Source organism: Lissotriton vulgaris, chromosome 10 (genome assembly GCF_964263255.1).
Source record: "Lissotriton vulgaris chromosome 10, aLisVul1.2, whole genome shotgun sequence".
Taxonomy (NCBI): domain Eukaryota; kingdom Metazoa; phylum Chordata; class Amphibia; order Caudata; family Salamandridae; genus Lissotriton; species Lissotriton vulgaris.
Window position 1 is genome coordinate 263,267,225 of NC_141698.1, and position 18,482 is coordinate 263,285,706.

The following is an 18,482-nucleotide window of genomic DNA, read 5'->3' on the forward strand; positions in this document are numbered from 1 at the left end:
GTCCACATTACCGATCTGATAAAGATAGCGCCAGTGATGTTGTGGTTTAAGATCTGGACATGTGATGATACAGGTTTCAACAGGGAAGTAATCCAAGACTGTTTAAATCATTCCACTTCTAGTAAGCAGTCATGGTTAGCCTATGTAAAAAAGTTTTTGTTCTCTATTGGTAAACCAGATCTCTACCTAAATCCCACATCATGCTCACAAATAGCAAAAAAAGCCTTAAAAGTGGCATGTCTTGACTTACTGGAGGAAAGGAGATGGTACCTAGATGGGCACAAGTCTACCATAGTAGCCCATCGTAACATCCTACATGGCACAGGCCTTCATGCTTATCTAGCCCCAACCTATTCGTGTTATCACAGAATGCTCCTGACTCGAATGAGGACGGAGTCATTCTACAGGTTAATATCATTTCCGGCCCCGAATGATTGGTCTGCTAATTTGGAAAAAGGCCCGTGTGATGACCTATCCAAGCAGTCAAACTTACATTGCATTCTCTTTTGCAAGTATTACCAGTGGGGGAGAAAAATATATCTGTTACCATTGTTAAAGACATGGGGTTTGAGAACCTGTAAAACTGCACTGGTCAGACTGTACACAATGCAAGATGAACTTACCATAGTGACAGCGATAACATTTTTGACCTTCACTGTAAAGTGTAGAGGAACTATGGGCAATGGTTAGGACTTCATGGACAAATAAAAATGGTAAAATCGTATTATATTGTACCTTACCACATCAGATAATACGTAATACAGGAGTCTGTATGAATTCCAAGAGTCCTTCAATGAACTTTAGAAATTTTTATACATTTTAATGGAATTCATCTGTTCTGTCCTCATGATATGTATTTTTGTAAGAAGTTTTTAATGAGAAAAGCTATTTAGTATGTCTATGTTTGTATTCTGTATGCTTTTATGGTTTTTTGTCAAAATACCGAATAAAGCTAATTTTGAATTTGAATTTGAATGTATATTTATAAGTAAATTATATGTTTTACTACTGGAGCGGGTTGTGGGCTTATAGGGGAATAGGGTGGGAAGTAATTTAATTGTAATTAATTAAATATTTTTTAAGCATATTTAATTTTGTAATTAAATATTAATTGGTAATTAATATTTGTAATTGATAAATTAATTCTTTAATTGGTAATTAATGTAATTTTTAATTAAATGTTATGTGTTACTACTGGAGCGGGTTGTGGGTTTATAGGGGAATAGGGTGGGAACTGATTTAATTACAAATAATGTATTATATTTTTATGTATACATTAATTTTTAATAAAAAAATTATTGGCAATTAATTATTTTAATTGATAAAGTAATTATTTAATTGATAATCAATTTTCAATTAAATGTTATGTGTTAGTACTGGAGCGGGTTGTGTGTTTATAGGGGAATAGGGTGGGGTGGGAATAGTAATTTTTACCCTTACGCTATCCAACCCTTTCCCTACAGTTGCACCCTCTGGAGTGGGAATAGTAATTTTTACCCCTACGCTATCCAACACTTTTCCTACTGTTGCACCCTCTAGAGAGAGAATAGTAATTTTTACCCACCGGCTATCCAACGCTTTCCCTACTGTTGCACCCTCTGGAGTGGGAATAGTAATTTTTACCCCTACGCTATCCTACACTTTCCCTACTGTTGCACACTCTGGAGTTGGAATAGTTATTTTTACCCCTATGCTATCCAACATTTTCCCTACTGTTGCACCCTCTGGAGTGAGAATAGTAATTTTTACCCACCCGCTATCCAATGCTTTCCCTACTGTTGCACCCTCTGGAGTGGGAATAGTAATTTTTACCCCTACGCTATCCTATGCTTTCCCTACTGTTGCACCCTCTGGAGTTGGAATAGTAATTTTTACCCCTATGCTATCCAACACTTTCCCTACTGTTGCACCCTCTGGAGTGAGAATAGTAATTTTTACCCACTTGCTATCCAACGCTTTCCCTACTGTTGCACCCTCTGGAGTGGGAATAGTAATTTGTACCCCTACGCTATCCAACACTTTCTCTACTGTTGCACCCTCTGGAGTGAGAATAGTAATTTTTACCCACCCGCTATCCTACGCTTTCCCTACTGTTGCACCCTCTGGAGTGGGAATAGTAATTTATTCCCCTACGCTATCCAACACTTTCCCTACTGTTGCACCCTCTGGAGTGAGAATAGTAATTTGTACCCACCCGCTATCCAACGCTTTCCCTACTGTTGCACCCTCTGGAGTGGGAATAGTAATTTTTACCCCTACGCTATCCAACACTTTCCCTACTGTTGCACCCTCTGGAGTTGGAATAATAATTTTTACCCCTATGCTATCCAACACTTTTCCTACTGTTGCACCCTCTGGAGTGGAAATACTAATTTTTAACCACCCGCTATCCAACACTTTCCCTACTGTTGCACCCTCTGGAGTGGGAATAGTAATTTTTACCCCTACGCTATCCAACACTTTCCCTACTGTTGCACCCTCTGGAGTGAGAATAGTAATTTTTACCCACCCGCTATCCTACGCTTTCCCTACTGTTGCACCCTCTGGAGTGGGAATAGTAATTTTTACCCCTACGCTATCCAACACTTTCACTACTGTTGCACCCTCTGGAGTTGGAATAGTAATTTTTACCCCTATGCTATCCAACACTTTCCCTACTGTAGCACCCTCTGGAGTAAGAATAGTCATTTTTAACCACCCGCTATCCAACGCTTTCCCTACTGTTGCACCCTCTGGAGTGGGAATAGTAATTTTTACCCACCCCCTATCCAACGCTTTCCCTACTGTTGCACTCACTGGAGTGGGAATAGTAATTTTGACCCTTACACTATTTAACGTTTTCACTACTATTTAATTTTCTTAATTGAGAATAGAAATGTTACAATCTACGCTATCCAATGTTTTTATTACTGTAGTTATTTTTATACTTTAAATAGTAGTTTTATTTATTTATGTATTTTATATATTTTGTAGTAATTTAGATAATGTTGTATTTAATTAACTTTAAAAATATAGAATTATTTAATTATTATGTTTTAAATATATATTTTTGTATATATTATATTAATTTATGTATGTAAATCCATTAGTAATTTATATATATTTTTTTTAATTATAAATAATGGAAATAATTAACAAAAAATATTGTTAAGTAAGTATATATTATATATATTTTGTTAATTTGTACTTATTTTTTTATTAAATATGTATTATTTATTTATTTTTAACATTATTAAATATGTTTAAATATGTTTAATTAATTTATAAGTATTATTTACATTATTTCACATGTTTTTTTAAACAGAAAAAAAACCGATATATTTAACAACGATATTTTTAACATCAATATTATTTTTTCGATATTTTGGTACTTACTATGTTGTAGATAGGGCGTCGATATTCTTGCCATCGATATAATTGCGTCGATATATGTGTAGGTCGAAATTCTGTCTGTCGAAATTCTGTCATAGATCCGTGGTAACACTTGCGGGGCATTAGAATGCGTGGTTCCACCTGTGTTGTAAATATTGTTTCCCGGATACATCACATTCCAGACCTGGTCCATCCAGATCGGACAGGATTAATGCCCCACACAATTACGTGGGCTGGGAATATTTATTCCTGCTCCTCCAGTGCCTCAACTTTGGTGCACAATACATTGCTTACATCCAATTATTATTTATAGACTTAAAGCCATCGGTGCAGGTGGCTGGAGCCACGTTAAAGTCTTTTCCTAAACAGCGGGCATGTGGCAAGGCTGTCCCCCCAGTCGTTAGCTCTGGCCATGGAGCCATTGGCCCTTGAGGAAAGATGTCCAGTTGCAGGCTTTCAAGTGGGGTGAAAGGCTGTCAGACAGGATAACGTTATATGCTGATGATGTCCTCTTTTTCCTTATAGCTCTGGACTCCATGGGACCCTGTATACTGCAGATCATGCAGATATATTCGGTGACACCTCTGGCCTCTACATTAATACCTTAAAATCCACTGTGTTTGACTGGGCATGGACCCCCAGAGACTTGAGTGGGCTTCGGGCTTGAGAATTGCCATCAATAGCATTAAATACTTAAGTGTCTTTGTATCCCTGGATGAAAAAGCGACTTAATGTGGGGCCTCTGGTGACCCCCTTAGCAAAGATTGAAAGTCTGGTTGGTACTCCCTGTGTCCTTGATCGGGTAATTAACCATCTTTGAAATGGTGTCCCTACCCAAATTCCTCTTCCAATTGCAGAATTTTCCATACCATATCCTTCGACATTGGTCCAGTAAATTCAATACTATCCTCACATCCTTCCTATGGACAGGGGGCACTCCACACATTGCACATAACAAGTGCTTTCAGTCCACCTACTGTGGTGGAATCGCTGCTGCGGACATCAAATCCTATTGCACAGTAGCACAGCTTACCATTATAAATGATTGGTGGTATGACACACAGGACAACACCGCCACTGGTTAGGTGGTTGATGGAGGACTCCTCACTGGCTGCGTATTTGTATGGTGGAGGCCGGATGAGCAGCCTTCCCCATGCAATGCGGTTAGTACTGACCCATTGGCGTTCTTATCTTAAATGATTGAAATGGTGGGGGCAAGCTGACAGAACAGACGCCACTATGGCAGGGGAACATGCATCTGCAGGTGGCCACCCTAGTGGGGTTCAGAAAATGGGACCTCATTGGGATATCTACCCTAGGTGAAATCATGCAGGATACAGTCCTCAAATACTACCAAACCTTGCAGACGAAGTATCAGGTCACTCACAGACAATTCCACAGATATCTCCAGCCCCGCCATGCATTGTTCCCGTAAATTGCCACACTGACTACACTCCCTCAGTAATCCACTAGAGGGCAGGCAAAATTCTTCTGGGATATTTGGGAGACCACAAAGTAGGACAAATCTATCAAACACTCATCTCCAACCAACCAGACCCTTTTTGCGCCCTTCGTGTGGCTTGGGAGGTGGACTTTGAGGGGGTTGGAGAACAATGAATGGACGTAAGTCCTGGCCATGCCGCAGAAGGCTGTTGTTGTGGCTAGGCTCCGGTTGATTCAGTTTAAATATCTACAAACAGTATATTTTCCCCTTCTTCTGCTGTGACACTTGGGGGTGATTGCCTCCCTATCCTGTATCCAGTGTGGCATGGAGGTGGGCACATCCCTCCACACGGTGTAGAGCTGTTGTGCTTTGGATAAAATCTGCCGGGAAGTGTTTGTATGCGTGAGCGTGGTTCTATCTTGGCAGATCCCGAGAGACCTAATAATAGCCCTCTTACACCTCACTGATGACCTAGGTGGGAATGGATATAAATTGTTCTTTCTGTATCTGGGGTTGATCCTTGCCAAACGAGATATAGCCAAAGAGTGGAAGGCTGAGACGCCCCAACACTGGCTACGTGGAAGTGGGGAATGTACGGATATATAAATAGTAGTCTACAAGGCAAGAGCTTGCCCTAAAAAAAACAAATATGAAGAGGTGGGCGGATTACTGCATAGTAGATCTTCCACCAGTTTGTCTCATGAGCTGCCAGCTCGAAGATGAAATCCAAACCTTCTGAGAGAGGGAGTGGCCAAGGCAGGGACCGGGGCTAAATGACCCATGTGGCTTCCATGACATTTGTACAAAGGATAATCAATGTGGGGTGTGGTGGAGGGGGAAATTGTATATTCAGGCATGTTCTTCTGATATTGTTTAATTGCTTGTATTATCGTTTTCCTGAAACAGCCGAGTTGGTCGGGTTGCATGGTTCACTTTTAAACCCAAAAGTGCCAGGGCTTAAAATATTTCTCAAGAACCCACTGCAGTTTGCACCGCCCCATGCCGCTTCCACTGCAGTGGACTGTCATAATTATGGGCCAGTGTTAAGAAATAAGTCCTGGTGCTGAGCACCGGCAACAAAGCACTAATTCAGTCCATTACTTCAGTGGTAATAGAAAAGCCTATGTGATTTCTGTCTCAGTGCACAGTGATGGAGCACTATACAGGTATGTCAACTAAAAAGGTACTGTTCCTAACAAGTTGTAGGAGGGAATTAAAGAGAAGGATAAATCTAAAAAATAAAAGAACAAAAGAGAATCCTATAGATTATTTCTTATTGCCACCACACACCCCTAGGAGGTCAAGGTTCATCATTGGGCATTGCTCCTCGTGAGGCTGATGCTGCAATGCCCTACATTTCAGGAGCATGAATGCCAAACAATGCCCCAGTCCTAGCAGCCTTTCCGAAGTAGTAGTCTGCCTCAGAAACACCCCATCTTTGTGCACTCTGGTACTAAATGTGCATGGTTAGCTTTCAGATGGCTCATATTCTGCTCTCATAGGGCCATTTTATCTAGAAATACATTATCGCCGCTTTTATCATCAGGAAACTGCTGCTAAAGCGGCGATAATGATCTTGATAATATGCCCTTGTGAATTCCCATAGAATCCCAGGTTCTGTTGTTAACCTGGGCTTCTATGGGAATTTACAAGGTCATATTATCAAGCCCATTATCGCCGCTTTAGCGGCAGTTTCCTGCCGATAAAAGCGGCGATAATGTATCGCCCTTTCTTGATAATATGGCCCATAGTTCGTTGGTCTGAGTGCTTCCTCAAAAGATGCATGTATAACATGCAGATAACAAGTTAGGGGCAAAGCTTTATTTAACCCTATGCAGTTTAGAAGAATGGATGTCTTTGAGATGATTATTAATATCACCAAAGCATTCATTTAGAGGTGGGTGGTAATAGAAAATCCTGTAATGCTTGCCCAAAGTGTCAAATTTTCGGTTGGGTGTTCTTCCATCAATGGATAATCCTCCAGCAGAATGTCTCATCCATAGTATCTCTAGGGGAAGTAGTAAACTTTCTTAATTTAATTTTTTTGTGCTTATTGCGCAAAATGATGGCAAAATGATGTGGAACTGTAGGACTTGACTCCGGCTTCCAACAGGAACTATGTGAAATGCAAATGCATTATTTTGTGCTAAATTTTAGCACAATTTATGGTGCAAGGATGCATTGCAATAAAATCATGTGAAAAAAAGCTGCTTGTGTTCTGCTTTTCCTGTGTGTTCACTAACATTTCTGAGCGCGAATTGCACGTTTGTGGTATCTTGTTACAGTGAATGCCTTGTAATTACATGATCAATTCAATTAAATTTGACTTTATTCGGTTAAAAAAGTAATAGCCATAAAAGTACATAAAAACAATTCATAATACTACATCATCATTATTATTAAAAGAAACAATTAAAACCACAAGGTTATTGGCAATGCAAATATGGGTACAATATGCAGTAGATTTAAATAAAACGTACATTGAATTCAAGTGCAAATTGATTTACGTAATCTAAAAACATTACTAAAATATTCCGAAATGGAAGCTACAATAAAAATAACATCTAATTTCTGGAGTTCTAAAAAGGCGGCGCGACATCGTCGAAAACATTAATTTCCTTTAAAATCGGTACAATCAATCACATGATCACGTAACACACATAGGGGCTTATTTACAAGCCCCCTGCGCCACTTTTGCGTCATTTTCCCCCATGTTAAAAATGACGCAAACGTGGCGCAAAGGGCTTGTAAATCTTCCCCACAATGTGAAAAGCCCAGAATGATGCTGATTACTCTGGCGTAATTTAAATTTCATCCACGCCTAGTTATCTCTGAAGCAGAAGTAGCTCGACCAGCCGATTCTGCACAGGCGGGGAATCGTCCAGCACAGTATTGAACATTTCCTGCAGTAATTCATAGATTCAAAATTGTGTATGTGCTTCGTAAATAATCAGTATGTAGACTGTGTGTATGTAAGTGCCTGACTGACCATTTGGGGCCTCCTTTCGCAGGGTGGAACCCCAGTGGCGGATAGGACTGAGGTGGCAGAAAGGCCCATTCCCAAGTATAACCCTTCCCAGAAGAGAAAAAAGATGAATCCGTGCCTGCGTCATGGCTGTAAATCTGTGCCAGATTCCTCCTCCATGAGCTCAAGTGAAGAAGGCTGGGGTGCAGTGCACATCCGCACTAGGGTAAAAAACAACATGCTAAAACGTATCATTTAAAGCACTTATCGAAATATAGGATATGTCACTTTAGGACTTTTTCACATTCTCAGTTACAGGAACATAGTGCACTGAGCCCTTGACCTTCAGACATGTGAATGATACATATTTATTGAAACATGGGTGTGAAAATGAGCAGTTTAATGTTATTATATCTGGGTTTACTGTAGTTGCGCTTAGTTAAGCAAAACACTTTGAGCCTCATTTATGAAAACTGTTGCATTGCTGCATGAAAACAGCGATGCAACAGTTTTCACTGTGCCCTCCTTGCGACACAATAATTATGCCATATTTAATGTACGGGGCTCCAGGTCGCAAGGAGTTACAGATACAACAGTATTTCTGACGTATCTGTAGGCGCAGTAATGACGCATTGCAGGAGTGTGTCGCAAAAGTTATTCAACTCTACCTCTGCTTAGATGCATCGGTTTGTAAATAGGGCGCAACATGGGGCATTTTTTACGCCACCCGTGCATCACAAAAAAGTGATGCAACTGCGGCGCAAAAGTGTTGCAGGGCCTCTTATATATGGCCCTTCTTTCTCAGAACTAGTCCAGAACTATTCATTATCCTCCTGGTCATCACCTGAAAGGGGAATGTAAAAAAAGGGTGTGCGATGTACCATGGAAACGAGTATTAGAAAAGCCAATTGGTCTAGTGTTGGGTGGCAGTTTTTTGTCTTTGCCAATGCTTGTCTTGTTTTGTCTTGCTTTTTGCAAAACGTTATTGTTGGGGAATCTGGCAGGCCCTCGTCAATCTAAGAAACAAAGAATTCAGGCTAAAAGCAATACTATTTTTTTGGTCTCTAAAAGAGCTCATTGACATTGCATTTACTGGCACTGATGGAAATCACTTTGCCTTTGGATGTGCTCCACTTGAAAGGGTAAAATGCGGTCGCTCACAGAGCATTTATCAAATGGCTGAAGATGCTGAACCATGAGATGTAGTGGACAGAAGAACAATCTGGCCTCTTCTTCGTTTTTAGCCTTAGAACCAACACTTGTTATGTTACTGTGGTGCGTACCCCATGACTTCCTCAGGGCTGTCTGCCCAATATAGTGTAAATCCTGGTATTACTCCTTAGTCTCGGTTGTACTTCCGTCCTGGATAAAATCCATAAATCATCGACAGACATCACCACTTTTCTCTTCTTTTTAATCCTTATGAGTCTTGCGAAAGAGATCAGAGCGGTGAAGGACAGATAGTTCAGTGTATAATTTCAAAAGTACAAATTTCGTGAGACTCATAAGAAGGATTAAACATAAGAGGAAAAGTGGTGGCGCCTGTGGACGATTTATTGATTTTATCCGGCATAGAAGAACAACCGGTACTAATGAGTAAAGCCAGGATTTATACTATATTAGCCGAAACGCCCTGAAGAAGTCATGGGATATGCCCCTCAGCGACAAAACACGTGTTGGTACTAGGCTAAAAATGAAGTAGTAGGGCGAAAAATAAAATGATCATCAGGATATCACTGTTGTGGATGAATATACGTTTTTTACCTCTGACATATATTGTGGCGTGTGCTTGAGGCTAGAATGTTTTGCCCTCTGATCATGGATCAAAAATTTGGGGGATTTGGGTGAATCTCCCCACCTTTTTAGAGCACCTCAACCAAGATAGGAGCAAATTAAATATATTGTGGGAACGTTTAGTGAGCGCCAGAATCCTCTCAAATCACCCATCTTTAGGCCTTTTTCCCAAGAAATATCTGAATGACACACTAAACAGACCAATGAATGTAAATGGTTGGCTGAAAACCCTTATAAATGTAGTATACATATCATTTTAGTAAAATCAAAAGGTTGTTGCAGATGACCGACCTAAAAAAGGGGGCTATTGTGTTTTTTTTGGTTCCAGCAGCAAAAATATTTATTTTATGTGTATAATTACAATTTGATTGAGTCACCATGAACAATGAATGGCTTAAAATGTCCATATAATATCAAACTAAAGTACGGTTCATTAAAGCCTTCATGTCTGGTCTTATTACCTGTAATAGTAAGCAGTAGGGCTTGTCCTCACCTATGCTTTTATAAGCCTGGAGGGCCATGGTGGTACCCAAGTTCATATCTCAGGCTTTGGTAAGGTGGGACCAATCAGGAAAAGGTTAAGGCCAATTGGGATGGCCTTTATGGAAGAAGTGTGTGCCCTTGAGAATCTCTATTCCAATCCAAGCCATCCTTGGAAGGTGGTTTAAGCACTGCTTAGGTCAGCTGCTCTTAACCTTTTTTTTGTAAAAGTTTTTATTTATTGCAGTTCAAACATAAAGTGAGAAAGGAAGAGAGAAAAATATAGAAGGAAAACAAGCGGCAGAACCGCAGCATCTCCCAATAAAGGGACCAGTAAGAAGCTTACAAAGAGACACTTAGGATAACAATGACATCAGTCTTGGCAACTCTTAAGGACAGTGCTTGCCAGTCGGTAGCAAGGAAATCAAAGTCAGCCGCTTCTTGGCACAACGGCAGTCCTCCCCAAAGGGGTGGTCACTCCCATATAGTTGGAATGTTGCGAAAGCCCCCGGGCAATCAAAAGCCTCCATTAGCTATGCGGTGGCGCAACAAGTAATGAACAACCCCCCCAACTTCCCCCCACCCAGCCCCCCTTACCCCCCTGCCCCAGTGGTGGCGCCTACACATACTTTCAAACTCATTCCCTCAATCATGCAATCAAGTTAAATCTGGAAAAGGTGAAGGGCACGCAGGGCAGACGGGCAGACGGGCATACCGCTGAGGGCAAGCCCCTCGACAGAAAGCGTACCAAGGGGCCCCACCGAAACATAAAGTTCTTAAAGTTGCCCAAGAAGATGTCCGCCATTCTCTCCATGCTCAATAATCTTCACAGTCTCGCGTGCCACAGTGACAGAGCTGGGGCCGACGATTTCTTCCAGGCTGCGGCTAGCGTAAGTTTAGCCGCTCCAAGGCAGAGCCATAGAATATGTTTATCCACCTTTTTTTGGTGTTCCAACATCGGATCTCGAAGGCCCAGGATGACATAGGACAAAGAATCCGGGATTGGGTATCCTAATATATCCTTGATATGGGACAAGATTTCGGCCCAAAACGGCCGGATGGCCGGGCAGTCCCACCAAATGTGGCGGAAGTCTCCCAACAGTCCCAGCTCCTCCAACACCGGTCCGAAGAAGCCGGGAATATGCGATGCAGTTTTGACGGGTAAAGGTACCAATCGAGCATGGTTTTAAGATGGGCCTCTCGCAGGTCCACCGAGTGGTTGTGAGCTACAATATCCCGCCAAAGACCCTTCCATTCGTCCCTGGCTATGTCTCGGCCCAGTAGGGTTTCCCAGTGGTCCATGTAGTGGGGACGTGGGGAGACCACAGTAGTCAGTAAGAGTTTATACAGAAAGGAAATCGTCCCTTTCATCGTGGAAGACCGGAGAATAAAGGCCTCAAATAGCGAGAGTGGTCTGATAGCCGTATCTCTCAGTCCCGTCGAGGTCGCCCAGTGGATCAGCTGAGCATGACGGAAGCGTTCCGAAGGCGGGAGACCATAGCCACTCATGCAGTTATGGAATGTAAGGGGTTCCGTTCCGTGGAATAAGTGCGTAAGGGCCCTACACCCTCCCTCTCGCCATAGTCGGAAGGGACCCTCCCGCACCGCTGGCGGAAAGGCCGGATTGAAATGTAAGGGAGTGAAGGGGGAGGGAAATGTTGTCCATCGTTCATCTCCCGTGACCGTATCCCACACTTTCAAGACGGTGCTAGTGGGCGTGCTGATGTAGGCGTTCTTAGGCCTGTCCACCTTGGGCTTCCAGGCAAGGACCCAGATCGATCTCCCGGCCACACTCCTATCCAGATGCAGCCAGTGTTTCTCAGAAAGCTGCTGCGACCATTCCACTAATACCCGCAGTTGAGCAGCTTTGTAGTACAGGTGCATGTCAGGAAGACCCACTCCTCCCTCCTCCCGCGGGCGCCGCAGAGCTGCGAAGGATAAGCGCGCCCGGCCTCCCTGCCAGATGTATTTCAGCAGTAAAGTCTTAAGGCGCCGGAAGAAGTCCAGCTCCATGGGGATGGGGAGGGCCTGAAAGAGATACAGAAACCTAGGAAGGAGGACCATCTTGATGGTATGGATCCTACCAAGCCACGAAATATATTTCGGTTTCCACCGGTCTAGTTCCCTGCGTACAGCCGCCAACAGCGGTGGGAAATTTGCTGTGAATAGGGAGCTTATAGAAGGGGTCAGATGAACTCCCAGATATAATAAGGAGTCAGGCGCCCACGCCAAAGGCGTGAGCGGGCGCAGTCGCTCCATTTCTGCTGGAGTGAGGGTCAGGTTCAAGATGTACGACTTATCAAAATTAACCTTAAATCCGGCCACTGTCTCATAGTCGGACAGCAGAGTTTGGATATGTGGTAAGGAATGGGCCGGCTCCCCTACCGACAGCAACACGTCATCCGCAAAAAGGGAGATTTTGTGTTGTTCACCCGAAAAGGGGAGTCCCTTTATCTGCTCCCATTCGCGCACCGCAAGGGCCAAAGGTTCGATGCTCAAAGCAAAGAGGAGAGGGGAAAGTGGGCAACCCTGCCTTGTACACCGGGAGTGCGAGAAGCTGGCGGATCGATGTCCATTAATCACCACTCTAGAGCTAGGGCTGCTGTAGTTCGCCCGGATCATTGTGATGAACTGGTGCGAGAAGCCGAAGGCCTCCAAGGTGCGGAACATGAACCTCCAGTCAACCCGGTCAAAGGCTTTTTCTGCGTCCAACCCCACCAGTACCGCCGGGATACGGAACCGGGTGGCCTTCTCTATCAGATGTATGACCCTCCTCAAGTTGTCATGCGTCTGACGGCCTTTAATAAACCCGGATTGATCCGGGGGAATGATGGCCGGCATCAAATCTTGGAGCCTGCGTGCTATGATAGTGGAATACAATTTAGCATCCACATTGAGAAGTGCTATCGGGCGGTACGATGAACATTTGGAAAGGTCTTTCTCCGGTTTGGGAATCATGGTGATCACGGCCTCGGCCATGGTGCCCGTGGTTTTCCCAGTGACCGCCATTTCGTTGAAAAGGGACACCAAAAAATCGCATAACTCTGCCGCCAAGGTCTTGTTAAACAGGGCAGTGTAGCCGTCAGGACCCGGCACCTTGTGGAGCTTCAGATCTCTAATGGCGTCCAACACCTCAGATCTAGAGAAGGGGGCGGCCAAGAGTTCGTTCCACTCCTTAGACACTTGTGGGATGGGGAGATCCGCCAGGAAACGGTCCTGCGCTGCCTGATCCAGGGAGTCAATCTCATAGAGAGCCTCTTAAAAGCGGCCAAAAAAACCCGCCTTATCCACATCCCTATGTTGTAGCGAACCAGTTGGGTCCAGAATTCCACCAATGTAATCTCTCTCCCTCTTGTCCCGGAGCTGACGGGCTAAGTGCCTGCCCACCTTATTCCCCTGTGAATAGGAGACACGCCTAAGCCGCAGGAGGGTAAACTCTGCACGGTTGTTGTAGTGGGCCTTCAGTTTACCCCGCACGGCCGTCAGAGGTCTAAGAGTCAACCTAGACGGGTTTTGTTTTATGTGCCTGTTCTAAGATTGCTAGTTCTGCCTCCAGGTCTTCCCGTTCCTTCCTCCTTAACCTATTGAGGTTAGCATTGAGGCCCAGGCATGTGCCCCGCAGAGATGCCTTACACGCATCCCACGTATTGAAAAGTGAAGTGTCCGCAACCGGGTTGAGGGCCAAAAACTCCCCTATAGCTTTACGCAGTTCCTTACATGAGGTATCATCCCGGACAAGCGCTGGCGGGAAGTACCATTTCCTCACACCGTCACCCCCCGCCGACCAGTGGAGCCCGAGAACCAGCAAGCTATGATCTGACACGGAGAGCGGGAAGACAGCAGAATCACGGACATCTCCCCTGAAGGCCTGGCTCACAAAAATATGATCCAAACGGGAATAGGTTTGATTAACATGGTAAAAGAAGGTATAGTCTCGCGCTTGTGAATGCAGGAATCGCCAAGTATCAATCAATCCAAGCTCACCTATTATACGCTGCGTTTCCGTAGAGAAAACCCCAGCGTCCGCTCTCTGGGCTCGGGAGCTATCCAAATCCTTGTCCCAAACCATGTTGAAATCCCCCATTAAAACCATGTGCCCCTCCACAAAGTCCCCCGCCCTATCCAACAAATCACGAAGAAAAGCATTCTGCCCAGAGTTGGGAACATACACCACCACAAACGTACAAACTCTGGCTGTAAAGTGCCCCCTTGACCATCAACCAACGTCCCTCCTTGTCACAACTGATCCCCAAAGGTTGGAAGTGCAGGGACGCTCGGAATAGAAGTGCCACCCCTCTATGTTTGGTAGATGCAGATGACCTATAGATGAGTGAGAAATGTTTGTGTCTTAGTCGCAGCTCATCTTTACGTCTTTACGTGCCAGGTGAGTCTCTTGGAGCCCCACAATATCTAAGTGGTGGTCAGATATATATTTCCAAAGTTTCTGGCGTTTCTGGGGGGAGTTGAGGCCCTTTACGTTCCATGTTCCGATACTAAGCGGCATGGAGAACTATTAGCAACCATCTCTGTGTACTCGCCCCGAAACTATGCCCACTCTCCCACCCCGCCAAAGGCAGCCAGATATCCCTCCGGACCCCATCTGTTTCCAGCTTCCCATTGCCCATTCCAGACCCCCCAGAACCCAGCAGACCAGACATGAGTACAACTCCAATCCAATAAGTAGTCCCGCCCAGAGGCCTGATACGCAAAATCCCAAGTGTCTCACCTGCAGAGGGAAACAAGCATACTACACATTCATTCCGGACGCCACCACCTCCCTGCCCAACCCCAACCCGGTCCCCAACAGCCCCCCTCCTCAATTGGCCCCCAAGTCTCTCCCTCCCCCCCCCAAAACCCCAACCAAAACCAAAACAGTGTACTTAGCAGTCCCATCGGAGAACAGTTCGTAGAGTTCCTCCTGGGCTGGGGATGGGGCACCCATGGTGGGTTCCCATAGGCCACGGTACGGGGTGTCTTCTCCAAAAGTACAATGAAACCCACTGTACCTGGTGTCACGTGCCCCTCCGGCACCAACAAGCTTGCGGCTCAAAGATCAAGCGGCACCGGAGCTCTGCTGGGAAGATGCCAAAGTCGCCGAGGCCACCGAAGCCACTGCATTCCCTCTCTCTTGTAGGCTAGCCGTACGATCAGGCCGCCCACGATGCATGACCGGGCCCACTCTCTGCCATGAGGAAGAACGCCTGCGCGGCGGCGAGCTGCCAGCCTCCTGTGAGGGAGTCACATCATCCAGACCCAACAGATCCTTCGCCACCTGAAGAGATCGAATCTGCGCAAGTCTGTTTTCCCATCGAAAGATAATGCGGAAGGGATGACCCCACGAGTAGGAAATGTTGCGTTCCCGGAGGAAGGTGGTCACCGGGCGGAACTCCCGCCTCTTCTGGAGGGTCAACGCCGCTAAATCCTGGTACAGCTGTGGATGATGCTCTCTGAATTGCAATGAAGGGATGGTCTGTGCCTTCCGTAAAATACGCTCCTTCAGCTGGAAATCGTGTGCACAGACTAGGATGTCCGGGGGCGGCCCCCCACCGCTTCTAGGGAGACCGACCCTATGTACTCTGTCCATTCTGATGTCCTGAACATCATCGTCGCCCAGAACCTGTAAGAAAAGAGCTTGGACATAACCCGCAGGTCACCTGCTTCTCCGTCCCATGGCACCGCCCGAATGCGGATGTTGTTCCGGTGGGAACGGTTCTCCAGATCCTCCGTATGGGACTGGAGGTCAAAGTTCTGCTCTGTGAGCCTAATGATATCTTGCTGTAGCTGGTGGACATCGTTTGCTATGCTTAAGTCGTGGCCCTCCAATGTGGCCACCCTCTCTCCGATGCCGTCCACGTCTCTCCGCACTTCACGGAGGTCCGATGCCAGTTGAGCGCGGAGTTCAGAGATGTCCTCCTTAATGGAGGCAAAGAGTTCCGTCATAAAGGCCTTGGTTGCAGGGGCCTCATCGTCCGATTTCTTGGGCGATACGCTGAGTCCGGGGGACGGCGGTTGTTGAGAATTCTTTGCTGCGCCATCTTTCCCAGGCTTCCCTTTGTGCAGCGTGGAAGACATCGCGACACCCCCGGGTAGGGCAGCAGTCCCCTCTCCGGTAATCACAAGGTCTCCTCTGCACCAGTGCCGGTAAAGCAGTGTCTGCACTGAACCCCCTGTGGCCCTGGGCTCTCCAAAGGTCAGGCCCCAATCCGTATTCCAGGTGTCCGCCGCTGGTACTCTGCCTCCGGGGGTTGCGTAGCCAATTCCACTGCTAGCGTCCCATGGTCATGGAGCCCTCCGGGCTTACGGGCCAGGCATATGTCCGGCCCTGCCGCGGCCAATCGTCGGCGTGCAGCGCACGCTTCCCACTTCACCGAACTGCTGTGCTCTCCAGCTGAGCCCCCAAGGAAGGGTCACCTCTGCGACGGACCAGCACTGCAGGTGCACAGGTGTGGCGCAAGCAGGGGGCATCGAGGCCCCTCCAGGGGTACCCCCAGGCGCTCGGGTCTCAGGGAGCTGCACCCCAGCAGGGCCTCCCCAACCTCCTGGTCACTGCAGGGACGTAGTGGGGAAGAGATAGCGCTGTTGCTAGGGCCCCTTTTAGGTGCTGGTCCCCCTCTGCGGCGCCCACTCTCCGGTCACGGTGCACAGCCACTCTCCTCCGCTGCCCGGAGCAGCTCCTCAGGTCGGCGGGGGTTAGGCGCGAGCCCAAAGTCCAGAAGTCCCCTCCGTCGCGGCCCCTCCTCAGTTCCTCCTACCCCCTCCTGCTGTGCACGGAGCCCGAGCCTGCCAAGCTCCTAGGGCCAGGGATTACGAGGCCGCGATCCGCAAGGCCTCCGGAGCCCTCTTCCGGGCCTCCCCCGGTCCAGAGCGGTCTGCCGGCTCCCACCACTCCGCTTCGGGGCTCGCTTCGGAGGCAGGCGCAGGTGGGGAGATCTCGGCTGGGCCGCTCCGCCAAGCCTGTTGAAGCGGGGCTGGGGGGAGGGGAAGCAGCGAGGCCGCTACACTCACCAGGTCCCGCCGAACCTCCCCGCCAGCGCTCTCTTGCCGGTCGCCGCTCACCGGTGGGGCGTAGGGGCGTTGCGCAGCGTAGCAAGGGCCAGGAGTGTCTTCCCCGTCCAGCCTCCGTCAATGCCTGCTCCGTGCCGCCGCGGACCGGAAGTCCGGCTCTCCCTCTACTCCAGGTCGGGGATTGCAAGGCCGCAGTCTGCCGCCGCGGCTAAGTCCACCCTCGGGCCTCCGCGGCTCGCACTCGTGACTCCGGACCAGACCCCTCAACACCAGGGGTCACAGCAGGTCCCAAATGGTCGAGAAGCAGGCCGCTTCCGATGCTGAAACAAAGCTGAGCTGGGCTTGGCGCCGGAGGGACTCGAAAAGACGTCTCACTCCGTTGCCATCTTGGCCACGCCCCCTGCTCTTAACCTTTTGACTTCTGTGGATATCTACGGAACCATTACTGGACGGTAGAGACCTCAGCCTAAGCAATAGTTATTATTTGAACTTCAAAACAACACACATAAATAAACAAATATGCATCAAACTAATACATAGATTATGATTTCTTTTTTAAAATTCTCAAACTAGAAAATATACAAAAATCGACATGTTTATTTTAATGGGATGGTTGGAGATTTTCAAAATGTGCTTTTATTTCTAAAAGAGAAAGCATTATGCTAGATTCCCACATATATATTTGTCTTTTTTTGCTCCTAATGCATGCTCACTTTTTTCGTCCTATCATGTCTCCTTCCAACCCAACACATCCTGTCCCTTTTCCGTTTTCCCTTTCCCATCCCATCAGCATGTACCCCAGGAATGACAGCATAACAGATGTATATCACTTTTCTTTCTCCATTTACAGGACACAAGACCCAGCCCGGCGAAAAGGGGATGAATGAAGAGGGAAGAACATTGGGCTAAACAGAAGAGACTTCAGCACAGCCCATTCTGTCCCAACTTGTCAATTTTGATTTTGCTCTGCTGGTGACCCCGCCGAGCTGTCACCCGTGCGAAAGGAAAGAATATCATAGAAAGAAGGCAACAATGATTATTTTACAATTAGGTTGTACTTGCATTGCGAACAGTGGTGGATTATATGAAGGTGCCATTTTCCCCCAAAAAAAACAAATTAAAAAAAGACAATGTTAATAATAAAAAAGAAATCTGTGAAAATAAAAAGAACAATGAACGTAACTGTACATGTTTTAATTACAATTCATTTTAAATTAATTGTGTGCTTCTGAACATCTTGCTAACGATCTTTTTTTTTTGTCCCTTTCCGAATGGATGTCATTTCGCTCTGCACGAAAAATATTTCTCTATTTTCCTTACTGCCGTATTTGGTGATGCTGATGCATGACTGTAGAACATATGCATTTATCGAATGATATATGCAAACATTATCAACAATTAGGAATATCCAGTATTGTGATG

At 46.2% G+C, this 18,482-nt stretch overlaps 1 long non-coding RNA gene across 1 annotated transcript in view; it reads left to right on the forward strand.

Annotated features, from left to right (window-relative positions):
- The window catches only part of LOC147685086 (uncharacterized), a 156,395-nt gene extending 138,153 nt beyond the window's left edge, over positions 1-18,242 (forward strand). Inside the window, exon 2 of the long non-coding RNA XR_015300676.1 lies at positions 17,911-18,242. This is a non-coding gene — a long non-coding RNA (uncharacterized LOC147685086). The remainder of the gene's footprint in view (positions 1-17,910) is intronic.
- The last annotated feature ends 240 nt before the right edge of the window (positions 18,243-18,482 follow it).